General features: G+C 35.6%; 1 long non-coding RNA gene across 1 annotated transcript; it reads right to left on the bottom strand.

Annotated features, from left to right (window-relative positions):
• On the bottom strand, positions 1–27,764 carry LOC144295226 (uncharacterized). Its single transcript, XR_013362566.1, has 4 exons — positions 27,624–27,764; positions 26,734–26,898; positions 3,849–3,959; positions 1–1,143 (listed from the first exon to the last, which is right to left on the bottom strand). It is a non-coding gene; the product is annotated as an uncharacterized LOC144295226 (long non-coding RNA).
• Between the last annotated feature and the right edge of the window lie 84 nt (positions 27,765–27,848).

Raw genomic sequence — 27,848 nt, forward strand, 5'->3', positions numbered from 1 at the left:
TTGGGATATTTCTTTTATTCCATATATATCTAGAATTATATATTTTACATACACACACATACAGGAATAAGGAATGGAGTGAGCAAAGGAGGCTGAGCCACATTTATATCTCTTGTAAAGCCTCAAATTGGTTGCAAAATAAATAGCGCAAGTTTATTGGTTCAGCAGTATAGAAGCCCCTACAGATCTCTTGCTTTAGGTTCACTCCCTTATTTTGGACAAAAATACCTCAAACAACACAACTCTCTGACTCATGCTGTGATTTTTCCTGTAGTTGAGCACAGAGAAGTCCCACTTAGAAAAAAAAAAAAAACAGTCATGCCCGGTTCTGCTTTCTCTTTGCTCTGAATCCACTTTCTCGCTCACTCCTGGGCTCACTCTTCTCTCCAACACTACCTCCAGTATTTGGTGTCTGTCTGCTTCTGGTCCCATAATTTAAAAAACTCATTCCAAATTCCCTTGCCAGTGTTCGGGATTCAGGTTCCTAATTAGTGCTGAGATCTATGTACCTCCCAACTCTGCTATTTTCTGTATCCCCTTAACTTAAGCTTTGAGCAAGAGACTCAACCAACCTTTGCTCCTCAGGATTGCACCACATGATTAAGTCTATGATTAGGTGAAGGGTATTTACTTAATAAGTATCATGTTTTTTATTTTCTTCCAGATTGTTATTCTCGGTATAGATACTGATCCCAATGTATTTAAAAATAAGCAGTATATACAGGAAACATTTCAGGAGACAACTAAAGGTTTTCTTTCCACCAGAAAGCTTAGGACTCATGTATCATGAATTTTATTTTTAAGGGAAGGATCTTCCTCTCCCTTTTTTTCATAAACTCTAATATTAAAATGTCCAATACCAGAATATCTTTGGCTTTAATCTTCTGAGAGACTAAAAACAATATCTGGTTGAGAAAGTTTGCTAATATCACTATTTTGTATGATCGTCCATAATTCTTCGTTAATAAGTCAAATTGGCCTAAGAATCATCATTCAGAATTTGAACTTCTAATACTTTTACCTACTGATCTTCATTCTATATAACAAAGCAATTTCTTCTTTCACATCATATCACTTCACATGGTTGAAGAAAGTTATATCCATATGTGTATTTAAGCAAAATACAATCTTTCTGTTCTTCAGCTGTAAAATGGGAATGAAAAGAACAGTTATCCAATAGGTTTTGTGGGAATTGATTGAGAATGTACATAAAATGTTTGCGCCTAATCAAAAGATCAACCTAATGCATGAGGTATGGTTTAGACAAGTTCGGGAATAAAAATGGATATATTACTTCTGATATAGAAATTTTACTTCTATGCAAGAAATAAAGATTTCATTGGTCAATTTAAGGATTTATTACATTATAAGGTTATATTGCTCTTGTAGCAAACTGAAAATCCAAGAACTCCTGTTTAGAATCAAAATGCATGATTTTACACTGATTCTTGTCACATTTTATATTCTTTTTTGTCCAGTTTCAGAGTTTTGAATTCTCTTTGAGACCCAAAATAATATTTTTTACTTTTTTTATTGAAGTTTATTTATTTATTTTTGTTAGCAATCTCTATACCCAACGTGGGGTTTGAACTCACTACCCCAAGATTAAGAGTAACATGCTCCTTTGACTGAGCCAGTCACCTCAACTATTATTCTTGATTATGGCTAAGCAATTTAAATGGATAATAGCTCATAGTTTGGGTCTGTGTTCCTTTAATGTTCCTTTACTACAAACTGAGACACCAGAAACCTTTCAAAGGAGGGCTCCTTTTCTCTGGGAGGCTCTGAGAAGGCTTGTCACTCTAGAACTCACACGTAGCAGGTGTAGGTTCATTGTCTATTGAGTTTCTCCTTTTACAAAGCATTTTTTAAACTGTAAGTAACTGTGCTTTTCAATCAGCAAGAAGTAGTATTTTTCCAAATAGTGATGCTATTTGGAATAATTGATCATTTCCAACTGTCAAAATGTGTGCTTCGTATGGCTGCTGAAGTCAATTTGACTGATGTTCCACAGCTCTACATTAGAGTCCACTGGAGGTATTGCTCTTAGCAGTTTTTAAAACAGAGAATTATAAAAGCAATAATTTGATTTCTGATGTCTAGACGTTCTTTCCCACATGACTCCATCAAGAAAGGCTGAGACTCAGGCTGTCCCAACCTGCATAATTTATATAGTTGAGGCCTATTTTCACTGTCAAGAAGCCAAATCCCTCAGGCAGCTTTGCCAAAGAACTGTTCCACTCATTTTTTTTTTTCATCCCTAAGGCCTTCATTCTAGCATTGGCTACTCTTATTAACAAAAAGCAGGAAACAAGCTCCTATTTGTGAGATAATGTCTTTTCTGTTAAAAGTAGTTGAATCCTCAGAGAAAATGACCCCTTTTCAAGTTGACTGTTCCTATATCCAATGCTCCAGACTTGACACTGGGGTATGCCTTCAAGCACATTTGTTGGGTTCAAGAGACTAACTGGATAGTGTTCCTGGAAAAATGATGTCTTCCTTATGGGTCAAATCCTTCAAAATAGCAATGAATATTGAAGATCAGTGGGACACTTTTTCTAACTCCTGCTACATTAGCCTTGTGGGAGAGTGGAAGTAGGAAGCTGAGAGTGAGATCCCAAATCCCAATTTAAAAATTTTAAGATCATAATTAAAAATTATTTTTATATCACAAGGTGTATGTTAACTTCCATTTTTTTTTTTTTTTTGTTTGTTTCCTTTATGACAAAGCATGAGAGTGGTAGAAAGAGGACTTGACTGAAAGAGGACCCAGGATATAGTGCCAGCCAACGTACGGTTTTGTGAACTTGAGCTAATGAAGTTTCCTCTCTGGACTTCCTAGGTAAGAAGAGGAATCCAGACTCCGATAGATTCTATAGCTCTTCCCACCTTCAGTACTTCAGAACATAAAGGCTGAGGCCTCCCCTTGAATAAATAGCGCGGAAGGAGTGCAGAGAGTGAGAAAAGAAGGAAGACAAAGTTTGAGAGCATGGAATGTTTGCAGATCCTGAGAATCAGGCATGGAGGAGCAGAACAAAGGTGTAGGCTGTGTAAGCACACCTCAGCTTTGCTTCTAGCACCTGTTTCCATACGGCAGAAGAACAAGGAGAATATTTACCTGAGAGGCATGGAGAGAGGGTCTGTGACCAAACCTGCGTTTCTACCTTCCTACTTTCCCTCATTTCCCACCTGCCAGAGGGGCTGTGATTTCTGTACCTGAACAACAAGACATGTTCAGGGAAATAGGGACTACAAATGGTGTAATGCTGGAGACATAGTGAGAGTTCTGTGGCATAGTGGATGCTGAGAGCCCCAAAGGGCATAGAGGGCGCTGCTACTAGTTGTTCCATGGTTTAAGGGACTCTATGAATAATCCAAACACTTTATAATTTTTAGCCAAGAGAAACCTAGCAATAAAGCATGTCTTCTTGTGGTCATATGGTATAAAAGAGTTGGTGGATCAGAGTGGCTTGAGAAATCTCAGGAAATTTTTACATATCAGTTTCATGGAAGGAGGCAAAGCAAAGAGATGCAGCAAGTTTAATTTCAAATGCTTTTTGTTTTTGGATAAAGTTAACTTTTATTTAGTTTTTATCTTCAAATAGCTTAGAAGTTGTCCCTCCCTAATCATCAAAACAATCTAAATCCCATAATAAATATTGATTGGGCATATTCAGAAGAGGTGAGAGTAGGGATGACTAAGAATGTGCCTTCTTGTAAGCTCTGTCTGGTACACTTATCATCCTATTGTGGACTCTTGTCATCTTGTGACGTATTGTACTTGTCTGCAGCTATAATGAAAGGCTCCAAATGAATTCAAGCATCATGTTACCAAATACATTACTTACATTTAAATGTATTCCAATAAGTTTCCTCTTTATGTCCTTTGTTGGATGAAAGATATTAGATTATTTACATTCTACATATTAAGAAGGATCCCAGATTAACTTTTTAAAACACTGGAAGACAGAAGGAAAAAAAAATGTATCATTATATGGCCCTTTCTATAGTTAAGGAAAAGCAGGGCAAGGGAGAGCTCTATAATGCCTAATTATAAGATTGAAGGAAAAGGGGCCTTGGTGAATGAATTTGGGGATGCTTCACTGATTTCAGAATGTGACCCTTTATTTGTGTGACTCACAGCTCAATTTCAATTTCATAACACATGTTGTACCTATTAAGATTGTACTTTTTATATTGAAGGCAATCGGGGATGAAAATCTGAGTTGAGATCTTAAATTGAAATGTATTAACAGGAATAATGACAAATTTTATAATTTGGCTTCCCAGGAATCTGTTCATTATCCAAAAAACTATAAGATACACATCTGTGATCTTACAGACCTTAGGAAGTATTATCACAATTCTGAATCACAAATTATCTGTGGAACATGACAATTATTGACAATTATGTAATCCCGGGATCCTCAAATATACGACCTGTTACACTAATTGGATGCTACGTTACTAGTCATCATTTTAGGCAGATTGGGCTCACCCAGACATAATACAATGTGACAAGGGACTGTGTCTGTGCTGAGACCTGACACAACGCTCAAACCATGAATCCAGTCTTACTGGTGGGAGTAACTGTCAAACAAATTGGGCATCACTGAGCTCTACTAACCAGCTCTTAACGTTTTTTACTTTTCGATTCGCTGCTGTGGGACCAAGGACCATGTTTTGAGCATCAAGAGCTGTGACAGAGTCAAATAAGTGACTTTAACCTCCTCCTCTCTTGAAGCTGGGAAGGTGCCAACTGCAATTTGCCAGCTTTTGCCAGCTTTGGTGGCTGGAGATAGTAAAGCAAGGAGGGTTTCTTCTGATGTCAGCTGTGTGGCTCATATCATGTATGTAGAGACTTTGTGCTTACTACCAAGGAACTGCTGCCAGTTGGGGCTCCTGAACAGTTGGTCCTGAGTTCCACTGAGCAGGCAAATAAACTCAGCAAATAGAGACAGATAGACAGACAGAGAACAAACCCAAGACACAAAATATCTGGCATCCGGAGGAATGGTACTGCTAGAGGAGAGACAACAGCACTTTTTTTTCAATGTAAAAGATCACCTATAAGAAGTCAAATACAAAAAAAAAAAAAAAAAAAAAAAAAAAAAAAAGCCCAATCTTTTTCTGTTAATAAACATGACTTAGGGACTAAAAAAAAAGCACCTAGTTAAATAGAAGAAGAAAAGGATCATGGTTGAGACCTTAGCTAGGGCTTGGAATAAATATCTTAAAACAAGTAAAAGATACCAAGAGTTGGATACTGTTTTGGAAAGGAGTCTCAGAGAACAGATCAGGATACCCAGCATGCTAAAATGATGCTAAAATTTCAAAAGGAGGAAAGAATAACTGAAGAAAAACAACAACAAAATATATTAGTAACTATAATGAAGATGGAGAAGTACCTAGTGAATTTTACACAGTGGTGATGATAGGAGGTAGAAAAAGGCTTTGATAAATAATAATTTTCTTATAAAGAATAAAAATCGTATCAGCATCTCATTTTCATACAAGACACTGGAAGCTAGAAAATGGTGGAGTAGCATGTAGAGAAGAGCTAGCAGAAATGGTTGCAAACCAAGTATAACGTTTACTTGTGTGGATAAGAAAGAGATACCTTAAGATATTCAAGATATCAAAGAATTCATACAATTCTTCTATCCCATCTGAGGGAATATTGATGTAGGAACTCTAAACACAAAGCAAATAAATCAGAACTGAGGGTTCAGGATGGTGGATTATGACTTGAAGAGAAGGGCGATAAGCTTTCCAGCAGTTTTAATCAAAATGAGGAATTTAAGCATAAAATAAGAATAATTAAGCTAAAAAAATAGACTACAAGGGAAACCTCCATAATTGTCCCAAACCAAAAATATTTGGTCAAGTTTGAAGGGCAGATAGAGGGAGAAAGTAAGTGTCCTTTACAGATTCTTAGTGTGGGGGGCATAACTTTAATGGTCCACCTGTATTGGGGAAAGAAGAGAAATCATTGATGAGGTAGACATCTTAACCAAGGGAACAGCCTCTGTTTTGGAAAAAAAAAGTTAAATATGTGCCTGGTTATTATGTTCAGAAAGGAAAGTTAAGTATAAAATAGGATGTAAGAGTACAGTGGAAATCCCAAATTACAGGATTTAATGAATTATCTACCAACCAAACCAGTAGAAATTAGAAAGAAAGGCAAGAGGAAAAAGGTGAAAACCAAAGAGACAAATACACTAGGAATAATTTGACTTTCCTGGAAGCAGGGATCATGGGTCTAACCTATCATGGTAACACGAAAGTCTAGTACATGGTACACTTGCATGAACTATTTATTGGTTGAGTAAAGAAATGATAAGTATGAGGTCCACCTTCTTGGACCAGGTTAGTAATGTTTTAAGTCAATAGCATTTTAAATAAAACTTTCTAAGGGAAAATCATGATTCTTAAATGGAAGGTATTTCCATTGGTCACCCTCTGCCTTGAGCTTCATGCTTAGGGCTGAACAGCATCTGTGGAATTGCCATAACAATGTATTGAGACAGGAATTCCAGATTCCCCAACTGGGTGGAGTTGCACCACTTGATTTTCTGCATTCTGATGCTGGTATTCCACACTCGCCCCCCAAATTCTCTAAACCAGCAGCGGAGAAAAAGGACTTGGAGAAATAATTAGGATTCAAATCAGAGCAGAGATTCTTTCCTAGTTGGGTGGCCTTGAGCAAGTCAGTGAACTTTTTGGAACTTCGGTTTGATCATGATAATATGATTCAATCATGATTTTATCTGTTTTAACTCAGAAGCTATTTCTGATTGTTGCTCTTATTATCAATACCTCACTACTGCGGCTACAGGTTTGTGCACCTCAGTGATTATTGCTTTAGTATAAAGCACTGAGACGATGAAAGCTTGCCTACGTAATTCCAAAATGAACTAAAAAAGATAATATTCATTTCTTTCATTAGCAGAACGTAGGATTTCATATTTACCCACATCCTTACTAAAACTGGGTATTAAAATATTTTTAAATCTGTACTTTTATGGGTGAAAATAGAATTTTATAATGACATTTGATTAATGAGATTGAATATTTTAATATATCTATTATCCATTTATATTTTTTTCTATGATTGGTCCTTTAGTGTCAATGAATCATTTCTCTATTAGGGAATTCCTTTTTTATATAGATTTGAAGGAGACTTTTTGCACATTAAATATATGTCTCTCATGACTCATTTTAAAATAATTTTTCCACTTTGTCATTGGCCTTTAATTTTTTCCCCCAACTTTTTCTTTTAAGGTAAGTTGCAAAAATAATCCAGAAAACTACTGTATCTACCCAAACTCAACTTCCCTTGTGTTCATGTCTTACATAACTATAGAACAATGATTAAAAAAAAAAAAAAAAAAACAAGAAACAAATTTAGGTGTACTCCTATTCATTGAAGTACAGAATTTATCTGGATTTTATCCATTTTCAACACATGTGTTTTTTATTCCAGGATCCCACATTATACTTAGGTGTCTCTTTGGTCTCCTCTTGTCTGCCACAGTTCCCATATTTCAGAATCTTGACACTTTTGAAGACTATGCCTTTAACTTTTAAAGATTATTTTTAGACATGCTTAAGTTTTTATAAATTTTTATGTTGAATACATTAATATTCTTCTTTGTGGTTTCCACACTTGGTGTTAGATATAGAACACTTGCGAAGTAATGTCCTGCCAGAGATTGTACAAATGTTCAATAATATATCTCTTAGCACTTTTATTGCTTTATTTTAAAAATGTATTTAATTTCATACTTTCTAGGACTTATTTTGATATAAACCATGAAGTAGAAATACAATTTGCTCATCTGTTCCCAGATATCCAGACATTTGTCCCAATACCATTTATTGAATAATCCACCTATATAATAATCTATATGCCTTTGTGATTGATCTATTTTTTTCCTTTACCATTCCCATAACATTTTATTTTTTAATTTTTATCCCAATAATATTTTAATTTGTATCCTTAATAAGACATCTTTATACTGCTGCTTTCCATTTGAAAAATGTAGCACTTTTTAAATCCTATAGTGTTGCCATGTATCAATTTTAATCAATGATGACAATCAGTAACTTGTTTATGTTTTAGTATTTTTTAAGTTCTTATTTAAATTCCAGTTAGTGAACATGCAGTGTAATATTAGTTTCATGCTTACAGTATAGTGATTCAATGCTTCCATACACCCCCCAGTGCCATCACAGCAAGGGCCCTCCTTAATCCCCATCGCCTATTTACCGCCCCCCCCATACCTCCCTCAAGTGTGTTCTCTGTAATTAAGAGTCTCTTTCTTGGTTTGTCTCTTGCTCTTTTTTCCCCTTTGCTCATTTGTTTTGTTCATGACACTTATGTTTCAAAATTGTTTATAGCTATGGACAAAATGCTTATGACATAACATTCTAAGTCTTACTGGTGGATATGGGAGAAAACTTGTAATTTCAGTGAAATAATTAAGAAATGCTTTTATTTATTTTTTTCTAAAGAAAAAAATGCCTTTAGTTTTCATTGAACTGCACTGGACCCATTCAGAATGAGCAGTTGCACCAAAAAAGGCTTATTTATATCTGATATATTTTAAAAAATGAAGAAACTGAGAACAAATACTTGCAAAGGAGACCTTCACAAAGCTGTCCTAACAAGCTGCTCATAACGAGTCAGCCTGATGATGATAATAAAACTTGTGCATTCCCCACCAACCCATGCAAATCCAATGCTATAGCCTTGGTCAGAGCTAATAATTCTAAGCCTTTATACAACAGTCAAGATCTAAAACAAAGACCAGCTTAGTTGGATAATGAGTATAGGTAGGATCTTCTTGAAATACTCAAGACTTGGGCTCTATTAGAAATCTTCACTTGTCATCCTCTGCCTCAAATTCAATCCCCTCTTAGGTTGGGGAAGTGAAATTATGGCTCTTAGGAGAATAAGAAATCAGAATTAGAGCAAAAAGGGGGGGCGGTAAATAGAATTCATATTTAGCACTTTTAAATGGTTTCAACATAATTAAAGTGTGTTGGTTGGGGGAATGCCTGGGTGGCTCAGTGGTTGGGCATCTGCCTTCGGTTCAGGTTGTGACCCCAGGGTCCCGGGATGGAGTCCTGCATCGGCCTCCTTGCATGGAGACTGCCTCTCTCTCTGTGTCTCTCATAAATAAATAAATAAATAAATAAATAAATAAATAAAATTTTAAAAGTGTGATGGTTGGGTTTTCAATTATAAAAATAACCAGTGAAAACTTTTTTTCTGAAAATATAGATGATTAAAACATTTCAAATATTCTAGTATATTTAATTTGCAATTTTTATGATTAAGGGTGTTTGAATTTGTAGTTAATGGCTAAATATTAGAAAAGCCTAACGTATAAATAAATATTATTGATTGTACAAATGATATGTATATATTTAGTGAAATGTTCATTTTTATTAGTTAATACTTTGGATGTTAGCAAAAGTCATAAAATACTGGTTTCTTTCTATTCATATAAACTATTCAGGTATATAACATGCTTTTGACAAAGTTTTCTTAAATGTATGGGAAAATTTTTCTTAATGTACAGGAAAATGACTGGAATAAAGTACAATGAAATATGTATAGTAGATCTTATGGTAAAATAGGAGTAATTGTTATTTTTAAATATTGTTTTATAACTTCTAAGGTTTTTTTTTTTTTTTTCTCAACAAATGTATGTATCAGTCAAGCCAAGCTAGATTATTCCCTAGTAAAAAAGAACCAATATGGTTAATTTCATGTGTCAACTTGGCTAGGCTATGATGCCCTGTTATTAAGTCAAACAGTAGTCTAGATGTTGTTATGAAGATGTGTTGTGGACATAATTAACATGTAGAATCAGTTGACTCTAAAGCAAATTGTGCTCCATAATATGACAGATCTCATCCAATCAGCTGAAGGCCTTCAGAGCAAAAACTGAAAATTTCTGAAGATGGATTTCTACCTCAAGACTCTACTATAAAAATCCTGCTAGAGGTTCTTGTCTGCTGACCTGCCCATGAATTTCAATCTAAGATTCTTATATCAACTCTTAGCTGAATTTCCAACCTACCAGCCTACCTTTTAGATTTTGGAATTGCCAGCCTCCATAATTACATGAGTCAGTCCCTTAAAATAAATCTCTTCATATATATCATGTTGGTTGTTTCTCTACAGAACCCTGACTTATGCAATAATTCCCAAATCCAAGTGGTTTAAAGCCATTAGTTTATTTCTGCATCCTGCTCTATTACCGCTGTGGGATACGTAGGAGTGTGGCTTCCATGTTGTTGTCATACTCCTGTGGTAGGTAGGCTGACAAAGAAGCCAATACCTGTAAACCTGGTAGAAAAACAAAACAAAACAAACAAACAAAACAAACAAACAAAAACCCATGATGTGGCCAAGATCCTGCCATACCTTAGAGCTTCTGCCTTGGTGGGTATCTCTCTCACTCACATTTCATTAATGGTCCTCATATGGCAGAAAGGGTGAAAAGATCTCTGGGATTGCTTTTATAAGAGCACAAATCACATTCATGGGGGCCCTACTCCTCACCTTGAGGATTTAATCACTTCTCAAAGGCCCTATTTCCTAATACTGACACATTGGGGATTAGGATTTCAATATATGAATTTTGGCAGGACAGATTCTGTCCATTGCTCTTTCTTTTCTTTCTCTGCCTGTTTCTACTGTCCAACTTCTAGAATTCCTGCATACAGCTTTTGATAAACTTTATTGGGAAAGTCCAGAAGCCTAGGGCTAATTGAAAGTAAGCATTACCTCATCATGATTCCCAATCTCAAGCAACACACCTCTTTCTTCAAAGAACAAAGTGAAAAAGGCTCACACCCTACCTCTATTTTTTAAAAGAATTTTAATGTCTTTCTTAATCATCTGAGTCATTGCACAAAATTCCCTTGTTAATTTTGAAATTTCCATGGTTCACTTAAAGGGTGGAAAGTACAAGTAGCTATATAGCTATGGCCTAATTCCAAACTTAAAACTTTTTTGGTTGTTATTTATTTTTGAAAGTAATAGTAAATGCCACCGTACTTACAAGAAAAATGATATAAATCTCAGTATCAAAGATCATAATTTAGAATGATAAATTGAGGAAAAATACGTTAAGGTTTTGTATGAGATCTTACATTTTTTTCCCATATACTTTATCTCATTAAATGTCATAATAACCTCATGAGGTTGGCATTGTTACTGTTCAAGGAAACAGGGAGAATGAGGGTTATTAACTTAAGTCACACAGCTCATAGATGACTGTTCAGGGACTGGTAAACAGCACCTCTGATTCCATGCCATTTCCATTACACTAAATTTTCTGGATTAAATTCCAATATAAAACAATGATTAAACTCCATTCTTTCCAGTAAAAATGTGTGAGACACATGGTGGCAAGAAATGCACATTTGATGATAATCATGCTAATAAAACATTCGGTTCTTTATCATATTCAATAAGAACTATAATTCAAAGTGTTAATTCTGGAACCCTGAATGTTCCTCAGTCATCAGGGAAATATCTAATTGTTCCCTTATTAAACCAGAAGGCTTAATTGAAAACTATAATGTGTCAAGTACTACCCCAGGCTCAAATGCATCATCCACATCATTCCTTCAAAATACATAAAACTAACTGGGGAGACAACAACATTTACTTGAAATAATTAATAATACTTATGTGGCTTAGGTTGAGTAGAAACATGAGGTCAACAGCTTTGCAAATCATCAAAATGTGGACAATCATGAGATGAAGGATAAAAAAAGAAATGTGATATTAGTGCTGGACCCTTACATGTTTAAATGTATCTGTGGAAGCAATTAGTAGTACAGACAATCCTCCAAGACTGAGACAAACTGCCTGCTGATTCACTAAATGATGATAACAGATTTGATGTCTAGAAGAAGGAACAAGTATTAGAACAAAGGTCAGTCCACCCTACCTGGAGTCTGAGAAGTGGGGACAGTCTTTGTGAAAGGGTGGTATTAAGCACCTCGGTTTGATTGGACATGGAGGTAGCAATGAGAAAAATTCTCTTTAGAGTAAAACAAGTGTTCTTTCCATCTCTATGGAATTGGGGGGGGGGGGTATCCTCTAGGACATGCTTCTCAAACCCAAAAAGTGTAGGAAGTGCTCCTGGAGATCTTGTTAAAAAAAAAGATTCAAACTAGTAGATTTGGCATGGGACCTAAGATTCTGAATTTTTAAAGGTCTCCTATGGCTATTGGTTAACTCACCACACTTTGAATAGAAAGATCTTAGGGCACAAGGGAGAGTCAAAGGAAGGAAGAAGGCTCAGGAAATTCAGGTGAGGAAACGGGGGGGGGGGGTAAGTTGTATTGGGAAGTATGTTCAGAGAGAGTCACAGCACTGAGTTTTGTGTGGCATGAAGCATCTAGATAGGAGGCAGGATAGAGAGTACAGGTATGAGCAGAGATGGATTGGCTGTGACACTGATGGGGCTAAACTTTAAGGACTCTCACTGAACACAGCCAACATAGGATATTTTTTCAGCACCAGTGCTTAAGGCCATTGTCTCTTTCCATTCTCACTTCCAGTCTCTTGATCTTTGTCTGGGGGTGCTGCAGTGGCTATGGATATCTTTGGGTTCCATCTAGTGGGAAATTGGCTCAAGGATATATTCAGTTTGGGTTTAAAGGTTATGTTTATGTGGCTTGCAGTCACCCCCGTATATACTTTAGTAATTGCTAGCTATCTCAGTGTAGTATGACTCAGGAATAATCCTAACTCTCAAAAGATCATGTCACTCGGTAGTTGAGAGTGAACGAGGTGGGGCCAGTTGCCATATCATGATGTGAACTTTCCCAGTGACCCTGGATGATGGAAGTATGCAGGGAGTGGAGGAGAAACAAGGTTTGAAATGAAAGGAACCTAGATCTAGTCCGAGGAATGATTTCACAATTATCAGATATAATATTTAATGCCGCATGTTCAGCTCTTAATAATGTCTAGTCCAAAAGGACGGTTTCTCCTACAAGGAGTATTCTTAATAATGTAGCATATAAAATTACTAGCATGTGATAGAATGAAATTATTTTTCATAGCTTATTGTATGCAATCTGTAAAAATTATTCTGATATTGAGAAATATATGTGATAATTTTTTTCTCAGTATATCCAAAGCAATAATTTATTAAGAAAATATACATTTTGAATATAAGTAATGAATAGACTATTATTTTGATGGAAAATTAAGATAATAAGGTGGAATGAATCATATGAATAAGAAAAATAAATGAATACCTCTCTGATTTGAAATGAAATACTAACATGAATAAAAGCAACATAAAAAAACTACTGTTTTCATTTTGTTATAATGAAAACATCTAGAACACACTAATTAAAGACTATCACTAATTTAAAAATTTTAACGTCATTCACTGAATAAGAAAATTTAAACTGCCACAAAATCTCACGATCTACATGTGAGAAAATACTTAAAAGAATATTGCTGATTTTTTTTCCAAACTCGACAGGCATCTTAAAAACTTACATTGAATTATCAGTAATAAATTATCAACCATGAGAGAAGAAAGGTTAACTTATCTTTCTATTCTCTCTTCAGAAAATATTACAAAAGATATTGTCATATGAAGAAACATCCATAGAGTATATAGGCTAAGATATATAGGAAATATATTTTATAATACCAGGCAGATGACAATAAAAATGTTATATTTATAATGTTTTTGATATTTATGATACATGCCATCTTTTTATTGTTTATAATTTTTTAGTTTCTTTTCTAATTCTAAATAAGTAATCTGGTTCTTGGTTGGAGAGAGAGATCAGAGGTGTGGTACGACTCTTTCACCTGTAACCGTGGGGACGTATTACAAATGGAGAGATGGGTCACTGAGAAGAGCAGGGGTGAGCAGTGCTACGCTCACACAGTAACATTCTGACACCTGCATGTACACATGAACTCCTATGGATACACTAAACCTCAAGGTTCCGAATGAAATCTCTATGGGCAGTACTAAAAATCGTCTCTTCTAGGATTTTAATGTTTTGGGAAACAATAATTTAATAATTCAGAGCTTCAGCTTTGGCATCATAGTTGCGGGTTCCTACCTTAACTACATTGGCTATGGATTTTTGGACAAACTGGTTAGCCTTACTAGGTATTGCTTTCCATATTGCTAACATAGGGATCATAGGGTGCTTGTGAGGATTTACTTAGCCCTCATCACTATTATCTGACTTTGTGTATAATCTGTCAGTTGTCTCCTGTGAAGAAAGAAATGGAGGAGGTCCCGGAAGAAGCATAAAGTTCAAGGCAAGTTGTCTTCCTTTACCTTAGTATCAAAGGAAGATTTTCAGTAGGCAGACTTGAAGAATAAAAAAAAAAAAAAAGTATATATTTATATTTTTTATATTATATAATATATATTTATATTAAATTCAAATACAGCCCCAGGACTACCAGGTTGATAAATAGGGGTAACTTTTGAGAGGATAATACAAAATCATGTAAAATTTTGGGAACCTAGCACTAATTATAAACCAGCCATATTTAATTAGGTAAAATACAAAGCTTGATTATAATGTGTGTGTGTGTGTGTGTGTGTGTGTGTGTGTTTGTCTTTTGAACATATATTATATCTACCTATATACATAGTTTGGACTTTGACTTAAGGTGGACTTGATTTTGAATTTCATCTCTCCTTCTCCTGCGGCCTCGGAAACTGACAGGTGTGCCTCCCAACTTCCAGAAGGCAATGTTGGCAACAACACTACATGAACACTTACCATGCCAGGCACTGTGTTATGGAAGAGCTTATGACGTGATCTCATTTAATAATTCTATTACCCCTGTGTGGTAGATTCTGTTATTATCACTGTTTTGAGGATGAAGCACAGAAAAATCAGGAACTTCCCCAAGGTAAAAGACCTGGTAGATGAAACCTAAGTTTTGACTGCAGAAATTCTGGCCCCAGAGCACATGCCCTACACACGATTTTCAACTTGGAAGGAAAGAAAGGATATGAAGAAAACAATGGAAAAAAGAAAGCATATTATGAAAAACGACTCTGTGGCCTGTGTGTACAACTTGTAACTGCTGCAAAGGCAGAAAAGGCTAGCGAAGCCTGGTCTAACAGAGGAAGCCGTCATGAAGGAAGTTACTCAAACCGATGTCTGCAGGAAGAGCCATCATTTAGATAAGTAATTAAAACAACCAAATTACACAAGTGAGTGGGAGGACATACCGCAGTCCCTTCACGGTTACATCCTGCGGAGCCAGAGCTCAGCAATGAAAAGAAACAAGGCCTTGCCCCAGCAAATATTTGGACCCAAGTTAGAGAAAGCCCATAGAAGTAGGCCCAAACAAACCATTGTTTCCCCTTGTCTTAAAACAAATGGAATGTCCTGATGCAAGTCATAAATCTTGCTAGCTAAGCTTTCAAGAGTAATAGCAATAGGTTATGTGTGTGTGTGTGTGTATGTGTTTAAGGCACCAATGGCCATTTTGTTTTTCTCCAATGGGACATTATTTAACAATCATGCAGTGAGGCCATGGAAGAGTCTGAATCAGTTTGTGCCAAATCAAACATCAAGGAATGTTTCAGTATCAAAATGTACCTGTACTTCCCCTGGCAGCAGAGCTGTTATTGAGATATATGAGCCTGGTTGTACAAGAAAGAGTTCTACTAGTTCTGGGGAAATCATGACTCACAGTAATTCAGTCCTCATGAGATCTTGGCAGAAAGCAAGCATTACTTCACGACAGCTACAGAATCTTCAGGAGATACCTCTGTGAACGGCCAATGATGAATGGCCAATGGGAACATGGGGCTTCAATTTAGTTGAAGGGGCTCTAACTGACATAGCACACCTGTGAGTACTGCTTTTTATTTTGGGAATAGCAACAAATGTTTTTGATTCTTTGGTCCCAGAACATCTAGTTATATTTATTGATTGGATAACTGAAACAAGATGACTCTGGCATCTCAAGGCTTTGTTGAATTCGGGGGAATTTTTTTTTTTTTTTTTTCAAATGTCAGAGCCAAAACCGTCACTTCATTTTGAGCTCCAAGCAAGCGGCGTATAATATGTAGCCTGACGTTGATCTTTAAACGTAAAAGCTTAAATTTTCCGAGTTCACGTTAACTCTGCAATCATGCCAAGTGGGACCACCTTTTTGAGATGCCTCAGACTCGGATGAGAAGTAATTTGCATGGCAGATTGTCACTAAGGATATGTGCTTTTACTTTTAAGCTACATGACTGGGCTCCTAAGACTAGAATTTGACTCAAATTGTTATTTATGTCCATCTGGCTAGTGACATCTTCATAAATTCCATCAGGAATCAATAAGGAAGAATAGATCCTTGGTCCTTGAGTCACAAAATTTTAGGATTCTGGGGATTTCAAGTCCCATTTCTTCCAATGCTATTTCCCCCTACCTAGGGCAATAGTGGAAATATTTAACAACTAGGGTGGCTAGACATTGGCCATTGAGAGACAAAAACCATTTAGGCTGGGCACAAAGTAGTAACCCATGCTGGTAAATTTATTACCTAAATATCAACTATCTGGTCCACTGTTGTATACAAAATCATGCTAACAACTAATAACAAGAAAAAAATTTCCAAAGAACTCTCATAACATAATCAAGTTTACAGAGCTAGTTGTGAGCAAGTTAGCAAGTTGTTAGCAAGTGAGTACAAGAATGATGGTGTTTTACCTTCCTAAAGCAGAGAGCCTTGCATCTGAGATCTACAACTTAGAATAATGATAACGTGTGAGCCAGGTGACGGTGATTTGGCATATATTCATTCATTCACTAAATATTTATCAAATGGCAACATGTACTTGACTTTTAAACTAAACCTTGAGAGATAGGTCAACAAGCACATTTCAGATAATTAATACATATTAGTTAATCGACTTGATTATTGAATGACAACATTGTTTCATAAAGTTCGGGGAAGAGTAAATGAGGAAGCATTTGTATGTTTGAGTATGTACTCAATATATATTTAATACATATTTGTTAATATATTGGATTTCTCCACATTATTGCATTCTTTCTCAGTATGTGTCCCTACTGCAACATATAAAACATGTTTCTCTAGCTCACAGAGAACTTTCAATATATCTTCTTTCTTTGTTTTTTTTTTTGTTTGTTTGTTTTTTGTTTTTTTCAGGGGGAGGTGCTCAAAAAACTAGTTTATGGTTTCAGTAAACTGACATCCATATTTTTATGGATGCTTCTACTTAAGAGTACCTATATCATAGATTTTATCACCCAATTAATGTTCATTAGACTCTTAGCTCTAGCATTTTCCTGACTTTGTGAAAAACAAAATATATAAGGTATAGTGATGTCTTTGAATTACCTTCAGTTCTGACACTAAGTAAAACTTACATAAACAGCTAGTGTAACATTTTCTAAACTAGGTACTGGGGGATGCTAGTGGACTTGCAAGATGTTCATGGACCAAAAAGTTGATGAAACTCTGAGTTAAACAGATTTTAAGTTATAGGACTTCACTGATCTTTTAATATCTTATGACTGCTATGAAATTCTAAAGGCAATAATAAAATATGTAGAATATTATTTTCCGAACTTATTTGGTCTTGGAACATTTGTTTTGATCAGAACGCCTTTTCCTATTTATCAGTATGCTAGTACTCCACAGGCCTGATTTGGGAAAATGATTCAAGAGCTTAGAATCAAGAACACCCGGGCACTCATCATTTCTCTGCCACCGACAACTGTGTGACATTGGGTAAGTTGCTTAACTTTTCTGCACCTCTATTTCTTCAACACTTAAATGGAGGTAATGAAACCAACACCACCATCCTCTGTTGTCCAAAGGAGGAAGTAGGAAGACAAATGTCAAGCTAATTTTGAAACGGTATACACTTGCATGCCCTTGTCAGTCAGCTGGAAGCAAATAACATGATAATTTACAGAACCATGTTATCACGCCATACATCACATCACACGCTTGATTGTGTGATTCTACTGAAGCATTTCCTGTGATGATCATGAAAATCTTAAAAACATTGATTTTCATTAAAAATTAAAAGAATAGCTGTAAGTTGTCAAGGAAGGATATAGAATGCCTATAAATGTATCAATACCTGCATAAAAGGGATCTCGCTTTAGCAATTTGATAGAAAAACTTCAGAAGCAGATGTCCCATAGTTCCTAAATAGTTTCACACAAAATTGTACTCATATGTAGAAACAAACAGCATGATGTAATTTTTGGATTATCTTCATAAAACAATGTTAATGTGTTTCACTTAATTCCCAATGCATATTCAACTAAGATTTTTTTTTAATCAAAAGACAAGATGTAATAGTTTTAAAAATTCTTTACAGAATTATGGAATAAGGCCAAAATAGTTAGGCATCAGTCCTTTGAAATACAGTAGAAACATGTATGGGATGAACAGTTTCAGGAGAACATATGCTTTTCTTTCAGTGTGTCACACGGCAAATGCTTATCTTTACTGGTGTGTTGACTTGGCCTTTTAGTTTTCTCCGTAGTCTCCCTGGAATGTTGTCATAGCCCAAAAGGCAAACCAGTACAAAGATAGTGTGCTTTCCCCCAAACAAGTGAGTGAAAGTAAAGGTTAATGGGAAGAGAAAGAGGCCTGATGGGAAGGGTCAGGGATGCTCAGTGGCCAGAATGAGTGTAATGGAAGCAGACAGTTCAGCTTTGTCCTTTGGTGCCACAAAGGGCAATACTAGTCTGGGACAGGAAGTCAGCATGCTGCATGAAGATTCAGGATGACTTAGGAAACCTGGCTTTCTTGTATTCAAGCTATATGGTCTTGGAGGCAACCCACATTTCCTTCTGTAATACAGGGATTCTATTATTTACCTCAGAGCTTGAAAGAAGTATTACATGAAAAGGTAGATCAATAATAGTGGCTGGTATGTAGTAGTCATTCACTATACATTCATTTTAAAGCATATATTGGGTAGAGAAACCCTTGCTTTTTGACCAACTAATGGATGGTACCAATATTCTTGTTATTCCTAACATTCACTTTATATACCCCATTTTAATGAGAAACCAGTGCCTTTGAAATCCTTGGAAGCGACAGAAAAAGAATGTAGGAGTGCAGTGTTTACTATGAACACTCTCAACACTTTCTTCCTTTGCACATGTGGGACCTCCAGACTGGATTAGGAAGCTCCCTGTTTGGTTCTACCTTTTGAGACCACCCAGAAGCTCCAGCTGGAGTAGTCAACTGTGGCTCATTTTCCCTGGATTGGGAGCCAAAAGGAACCTATTACACATCTGCTCTCCTCTCTGTCTTGAATACCTAGTCTCTTTGTAGTGTAATTCTAAGAAATGGACCTAAAGTCTGAACCACATGTCTTAAAGATTGTCTATCTGTGAGCTTTTTCCTCCTGGCTCTAGCCAGAGACTCCTGGGCCTCTCAAAGGAATACAAATCACTTTCTTCAATTTTGTCTATCAGCAACGTCTGTTTAAATGTTTTCCATTAAATTGATCATATCCAGAAACAAATTAATATGTTTTCATAATGCTAAAAGAATCCCCAAATCTTTGCAATTTAACTCATTAAAAACTCTATCCTTCCACACAGGTTAATATTCAGCTACCCTACTCTTTTACCAAAGATACAATCAGAAGGCAATATCATGCATTAAAGCATCTTTAGAACTTTGAAGTGCTACAGATCTGAGCTCAAATTGCAAATTCACTACTTACTATTTCTATGACACTGAACAAGACACTTCTTCATGTCATTTTCCTAATTAACACAGGAAGATAACAGCCTCTGTCATAGGACTGTTGTAAAATGAGAAAATATGTGTAGCGTGTGAAGCAAAATGCCTGTCATAGTAAATCTTCAATTACTGTTACTTATAATAATTAGCATGCTTTTATGTTTAAAAATCAGGCATAGGAAGACAGTCAAATGTAAAATTACCTTTGGATATTGGGTTGGGGGAAAAGAAGGGGTAGCCTAAGTTAGAAATCAACTAATGAAGAATTCATTTTTGGAAAATAGATACAGTTTTGGATAAGAATTCTCAGAGGCAAATAAATATATAATGGAAAGTAGCTGGCTATTTCCCAAGAATTCTCTAACTTTCCTTTGTATTTCCAAAGTATTTTTAAAAAGCACATATAAAGAAGATAGTTCTCCAACTCAAACACTAGATACATTGTGCTGACTGAATTATTTCAAAGATAGTTTAGAATTGTATTTTGTTGGATTTTTTTTTTAGATTAAGAATGATGTCAATGACTCTTTACAATTCTGTTTTCTTGTATTTGTGTACATGTTTCTTTTGTCTTTTCTCATGCATTTAAGAAAATTATGCTTGCATTCATGAAAATTGGGAAGCGAAATGAGGCCAACTATTTTTCTAGATTTATTGAATTTGCTAACATAATCAGAAAGATCTTTTAGCTTAGTTTCTTTTTAAGTAGATTTCTTGCAAAATTGCTAACTCTGAAGTTAAATTTCAGTCTGGTTGTTAAATTGAAGATATCTGTTAGTGTGTCTGAAATGCCACTTTCATAAACTTTTCTTCTTTACTACAACTGAAAATGAGAAATTTAATAAACATTTTTAGATATTCTCATATATAGTTTCTTCAAACCCCACAACTAAAATCTAAAAGTTTGTAAGTATCAATGTAATATTTTCAAGTTTTCCATGGTTAAATTACATTGAAGATATATGATCCCGTAATCACAATTCCTGGATCTCTAATTATATAATGGCTATGGTTAGTGGTATGGAGACTAATTTTTTTTTTTATTTTTACAATGCAGTTTAGAAATATGATGATTTCATAGATACCCAATGTTGCAATATATACAAGGGTAGAGAAAACTATTTGGATGTCAGGTACTAAGAATAAGACCTCACCTAAGACATTCAGACACTGCAGGTAATTTTTCTATACGTTTCATTTGAGTTAATTCTCCCGTTTGCTGTATTTAGACAAAGATACAGTCAAACTCAAACTGCTCTTGTGTGACTATTATTGGCACATCAGATCAATTTAGGCCATGTTAAGTCCATAGGCTTCATTTCTCATTCTACATTTTGCAAAAAAATAAAAAATAAAAATAAATAAAAATAAAATGTCATGCTCAGTCTGAATGTTTAGTAAAGATATCCTTGCATTTTTGCCCTATTCCTTTCACCATGTATATCCAGTGTAAAGAGAACTTTGGGAATTAAAAGATTTGAAAGATATGACCTACTTTTCTTCTAATTATTTATCTGTGGAAAGTAAAGAATAATCAGTAAGTCATGTAATCATAAGTATAATGTACCCCTAAAATTACAATCTATGTCATTTTTAAAGAATTTTAAGAATAACCTACCTTATTAACAATCAGCACAATGTCTCTTCAAAGTAATTTGATCTATGTATTAGGAGCCACAAAACTGCATATTTATGGGCCAGTTTTTTAATGTCCTGGAAATGTATAGCCTATGTAAGAGCAAATGACACTTGCTAGAATATATTTGTTATAGCATTATTTACATTAGCAAAGTTTGGAAAACAATAAAATCCCTAATAGTACAGTGGTTTAGGTGACACATGTTCTTCAATTTAATGAGCTATAAACAACCACCAGACATTGTAGTCGTTAAGTTACTACAAAACACGTAACATGCCTATATCCATGACAAAATGTTTGTTGTTTGCTATGGAATCAAAATATTATTTATTTATGTCCACAACTCTGAAACAACTTGTATAAAGAAGAGAATATAAAATTGAAGACAGTTACTGTATTCAAGTTACGGATTATAGGCAGCTTTCCTCCCTCCATCCCTCCCTCCTTGCCATTCTTTCTTCCTTCATGATTTCCTTTATCATTATTAAATGTCATTGGTAAAACACATAAAAATTAGGGAGGGAAAAGAATGTATTATCCTTCCTTAAAATATCTATATTAAGGGGATCCCTGGGTGGCTCAGTGGTTTAGAGCCTGCCTTTGGCCCAGGGCATGATCTTGGGGTCCCGGGATTGAGTCCCACATCAGGCTCCCTGCATGGAGCCTGCTTCTCCCTCTGCCTGTGTCTCTGCCTCTCTCTCTGTGTCTCTCATGAATAAATAAATAAAATCCTTAAAAAAAGATCTGTATTAAATCTACACAGGAAATGGAAATTGATTTGCTTTATCAGATAGCACCAAGTTTTCTCCTACAATATTCTATATTAATATAAACTCAAAAATGTCTTTGCCTAAATTATTCATATAGTTGCCTTTATTTTTCATGCTAATATCTCTGGATAAAAAAGAACCAGCAATCAGGCAAATATATACAAGCAATTGATCAGGATAACACTCTAAATTAACTGTTTCAAATACTACATAATACCAAATTAAACCAGATTATACAGCAAATCCAATGGACAAATTAGCCTTGGAGGAGATAGTTATATTTAAGGTTGATACATATTTTCCAGAACAATTAGAATGTTTTTAGTCTAAGGATGATTGAAAAAAATGTGAAGGCTGAGTTCCAGATATTTGTAACGTATCTTATGTTAAAGTCTCCTAATTCTCTATGGCTATTCACTATATTTTGTAATCTTATTAGAAATTCCCAATTTAGGAGCAGGATATTATGGAAAATATGTTTGGTAGGGGAACCAAAGAACTTATTTCTTTTTTTTTTTAAATTTTTATTTATGATAGTCACACACACACACACACAGAGAGAGAGAGAGAGAGAGAGAGAGAGGCAGAGACACAGGCAGAGGGAGAAGCAGGCTCCATGCACCGGGAGCCCGACGTGGGACTCGATCCCAGGTCTCCAGGATCGTGCCCTGGGCCAAAGGCAGGTGCCAAACCGCTGCGCCACCCAGGGATCCCCATAGAACTTATTTCTAAACCCAGTCTGGCACATACTCTTTCACTGATCTTGGGCACTGCAATAAATCTCTCTGAAACTTGGATTCTTCAATTATGAAATTAAAGAAATAGTCCATAGTCACCATTTAGGTTTCAGGATACCATCAGTTGTTAACAGGACTCCAAAATAAAGATCTTATTTGGATCTAGTTTTTCCCATGGATGAAGTAGATGGCTACCTTCTTAGTTCATAGGAAGGTCCCTGGGACAAGGAGTATCTCTCCTTGTCTTAGAGACTAAAGTTCTTTAAGGACTTGAGTTGATCAAGGCATATTATTTTCTGAAAGGACTCATTAGCTAATCAGAATTTTAGCAGGTATGAGGTTTCTGATTGAACTATCTCTTCTCTTTGTCCCTTAGCATGAGTTTGGCACCCTGAGGTCCCCAGTATGTGTATATCTATACATATACACATAGGTACACACACCCACACATACAGAGAACCAGGCTATAGGGCAGCAGCAGACTGACGGCAGGCCTAGTGATGTTGAGGATATAAAATTTAACAGGAAATGTGATTGGAAAGAAGTGGAAACACCAAGACAATACAATTCATTCAAAATATTGCCTTTTACTGGCTTTTTTCCCATCTAAAACACGAGAGTCTGATTATTTTGAGGAACAGCTTCAGCAGATCGGAGTAAGAACACTGGATTAGGAATTCTGTAAACACTAAAGTTGTCTCAAGGATTTTCAAAACAAGAAGGGCGCTTAATCAGGGATATTATTTGTCTCCAAAATAAAATCACATCATTCTGTCCCTGGACAGAATAATTTCCTTTTGTTTCCCCTTCAGCCTAGGCTAATCTTTGACTCCTGAATACATTTTATTTCCAAATTGCATGAAAATGTGTTGTAGAAACATTCCCACAACTTGCTTTCTTCCAACTTGGCTCCCTTGTAAAGTAAACAGCCTATTTTACCTTAAATGACTGTAATAGTAAATGCCTGGTTGGCCTTGAAGGACAGGCGGGTTGTATGAGAAGGTAGCAATTATTTCCTTACTGAAAAGGGGTTTTACTGTTTTCTTTTCCTAATCCTCCATGGATAAAATATTTAAGAACCCTGATAGAAATAATAGATTACTTTGAAATCCTTCTGGCTTCGCCCCGTATATTTACATTATGGTGTTAACCAGGCATTCTGGAATCGGGGAACTCATTAAACTTTTAGGATTTCATTCTCACCATTTATGTTTTTGTTTCCTATTTGCCATCTCCTTCTAATTTTTAAATTCACCTAAAAACCAGATGGGGAAGCAAACTGAAAGCTGGAGTTCCTGTTCACTGGAAAAGTTTTCACAAGAAAAAATGAATTGCCTCTAATTGCTCCAGCATTGCTATTACTTAAGTTTTATTGGAGGAAAAAAAAAAAAATTGAAGGTAAAATCCCATCACCATCAACTATTTTGTTTAAACAGAAGCACAGAAGTTAAATTGATTAATTATAGTTTACTGGCTTTCCTCATGGTTGATTTGACTAATTCAGCAAGAATTTTTCCCCCTAAATTACATTATATATGAAATTTCTAGAATTTACTAAATAGTTATATTATCTTATGAGTTTCTTTCTACACATACAAGCAGTACCAATAATATACGCTAGATAAAATGAATAGTAATAGACTGTTAAGAATCACATCCAACTGTTTAAAAAATAAAATTTTATACAAAATAATTTCTATCAAGATCACAAAAGGCAAATTTCAGAACAGTATTATTCCATTTTTGTAAATATGCATGCAAATTCTTGAATAAATATTTGAACACAATACTTGAATAAAATTACGAGTGGTTTTAATTTTGGTTTTGTGTTCTAAATTGTCAGCATTGTAAGTGTACCACTTTTGTAACAATTAAAATTTTCATTTAAACATTAAGTAAGGTCATTACTATGTTTGGAAGTTTTTGCAGCTGTTTTATATTTCGTCATATGTAGTCTTGACTGAATTAAGCAAACAGATCAAGGAGAGAAAAGTAGTCATCTTTACTTATAAACCAAAATGTATTTATTACTTCCATAACTTTCTAAAATACACTATTGCATGTACTTTTCCTCTGTCCCTCACATTGAACATTTCAAATTTTTCACATGCATGTTTGACATCATTGCTTATCACCAGGAGGAAAGACTAAATGAGAATGCTGGTCTTTTGACTATGGGACAGGTGTTTCACCTTGGACTCTGATTTAAGAGAATTATGTTGTAGCGTTACACAAGTTTGACCAAATGTTTTCCCCATTGATCAAGATGGCTACCCTACGAGTGTGGACCTAGGAAAACTCTCTTCTCAGGATAGGTCTTTCTTCTACTGATGGAGCTTTCATTAAGTCATTATCATTTCAGGTACTTCTATCTCATAAAATTATTGTCAGTTAATTTGAGTTTCATACTTCTTTTTATTTTTTTTATTTTTTTTAATTTTTTTTTAATTTTTTTTCTTTTTAAATGAGATTTGCATTTCAATTCCAATGAAAATTAATCACTTTTTAAAAAAAGTCTTATTTGAAAATAATTTCAAACGTGTAGAAATGTACGATTAGCACATTGCACATCCAAATACCCTTGGAATACCAAATTCACTGAGTGTTAACATTTTTGCCCCCATTTGCTTTATCATTTATGCTTTCTGTACCCCCAGATGAGCCTAGTTTGTTTATATCATGTCCCTTTACTCCTCCGTACTTCAGTGTATATTTCATAAGGATAAAAACATTCTCTTACATAACCATAGTTCTCAACTTCAAGAAATTTACTTTGATACAGTAATTTTTCCTGTATTACAAATTCCAATTTCGTCAATTCACTCAACAATGATCTTTATACACACCAAGCTGTGTGTTACCTCAGTGTTAGGAAACTGCTTCTCATTCATTGAGGAAAATTATCATAAAGACAACCAGATGGGACTTTCTGTGATATTTATGATGAAGAGGTCCACTGTATTCTGAGGCGTTGCCTTGATGAGGGTCTATAGCAGAAACTTGGGTTGAGTCTTACTGGAAGTAGCTGTGTGCCTCCTGAATACCCAGGGACATTGAGCATGCGCTCATGTTTCCTTTGGCTACCAAGAAATCTAAAGCCAACTGGCAACTCTTAAAAAGAGTATATGGTTTGGTTTTAGTACTATCCCCAGATTTATTATTTGTTTTCTCTCATTGTCTTAGCTCAGGCTGCTAGAACACATTAACCAGAGTCTGGGTGGCTTATTAACAACAGAAATGTCTTGCTCACAGTTCTGGAGACTGGAGTTCTTGAGACTAGAATAGTTGGGTTTGTAAGAAAACCTTTTCAGGATACAGATTGCCAATTTCTCCTTGTATTCTCATAGGGTAGAAAGACGCCAAGCTAGCTTCAGGCTAGCTTGGTGCTCTTCTTATAAGGACACTAATCCCACTCATGAAGGCCCCATCCTCAAGACATAACGACCTCTCAAAGTTGCCACCTCCAAATACTACCACATTGGGGATTAGCTTTCAGCATATGAATTTGAGGGGGACACAAACATTAGGTCCTTAACACTTTCCTTTTGTTCCAATGTTCTCATCTATTAACTTTACCCTTAATACTAATTTTTAAACTTCCTTAATTTCTTCTAGAAGAAAGTCTGCATATAAATAAACAAAAAATGAATTAAAACCATCCATTCATCCATCCATCCATCCATCCATCCATCCATCCATCCATCCATCCATATATACATACCTTCATACATACATACTGGGCAAAGAAAAGGTCATGTATGTAATATTGTTATTAGACTTTAGACAAATAAAGAGCCTCCATATACTAACCAGATGTCTGATGAATAGCATCTCCTCACATGCCCCTTTCTCTCTCAGCTGTTTCCATTTCCAGCAGAAAGCAGGTGCCAAAATCACATCCTCTCAGAAGGAGCTCTCTCAATTCTCTTACTAATCTCGGGGTTCCCAGGAACCCATGGGAGCCAATTGCCAACTCTACAAAGACACACACACATGACACTTAGATGTGTAGACATACCAAATTCCCCTGCCAGTTTGGTAAATATGGTTTTGTACCATTTTTGTTGCTAAATTTAATTCACTTTCACATTCCAGACCCCTTTTGGTGCCTGGCCTCGTTCATACCATGAGCTGCTCAGTGACGGCTGAAGTCACACTTGTGAGCCAACTGCAGGAAATGGAGACTTTTCAGGCTTCCATAACAATTCATTGTTTTGTTCTCCTTTTTTCATTTTGAAAAACCTTTTTGTTCAAAACTCTAAATGAATTTAATTCAATCCAAAACACTTTGGCAGTTAAAATATCTGCTGGGTCAGATATAAAAATGTGATATTTAGAGAAAATTTCCTTGATATTCTTTACCAAGCAACTCTCCTTACAGGTCAAGGTGTTGTTTCCTGTGTGGGAAGCCCCAAGCTGACTTACATAGAGTTGTCTCTGTGTGCAATAGGGGATCTGAATGGTTATATTGATCCCTCACTTGGGAATGGATTTGACAGTTTAAAAAAGTACAGCCACACTCATGACTCCGCCTGATTTTCCCAGGAACCCGGTGAGATAATCACAACATGAGTGATGATGCCTATTTTATAGATGAGACAATTGTGATCCAGTGAGCTGAAAGCTGCCTGAGATCAGGAAAGATCTGCCTGTACTTTATTTGTTCTATTATAAACCCCAAACCAAACTCATCCACTTACCCATTTCACTGATGGCATTGCCATGCTTTCCGTCTTCCAGGATAAATAGCTTAGATTAATCTTCAACTTTTCCTTCTCTGGAACTCTCTGCCCTTTGTGGAGAAGCCAAGCCCTGTTGTCTCTGCTTCTGAATGTCCCTGCCATCTGTTCCTTCCTTCTGTCACTTCATTACCCTCTGACTGCTATTGCTGTGTTACCGCGGACCTAAGTTAGACCAACCATTTT

The sequence above is a fragment of the Canis aureus genome, chromosome 23 (genome assembly GCF_053574225.1).
Source record: "Canis aureus isolate CA01 chromosome 23, VMU_Caureus_v.1.0, whole genome shotgun sequence".
NCBI lineage: Eukaryota > Metazoa > Chordata > Mammalia > Carnivora > Canidae > Canis > Canis aureus.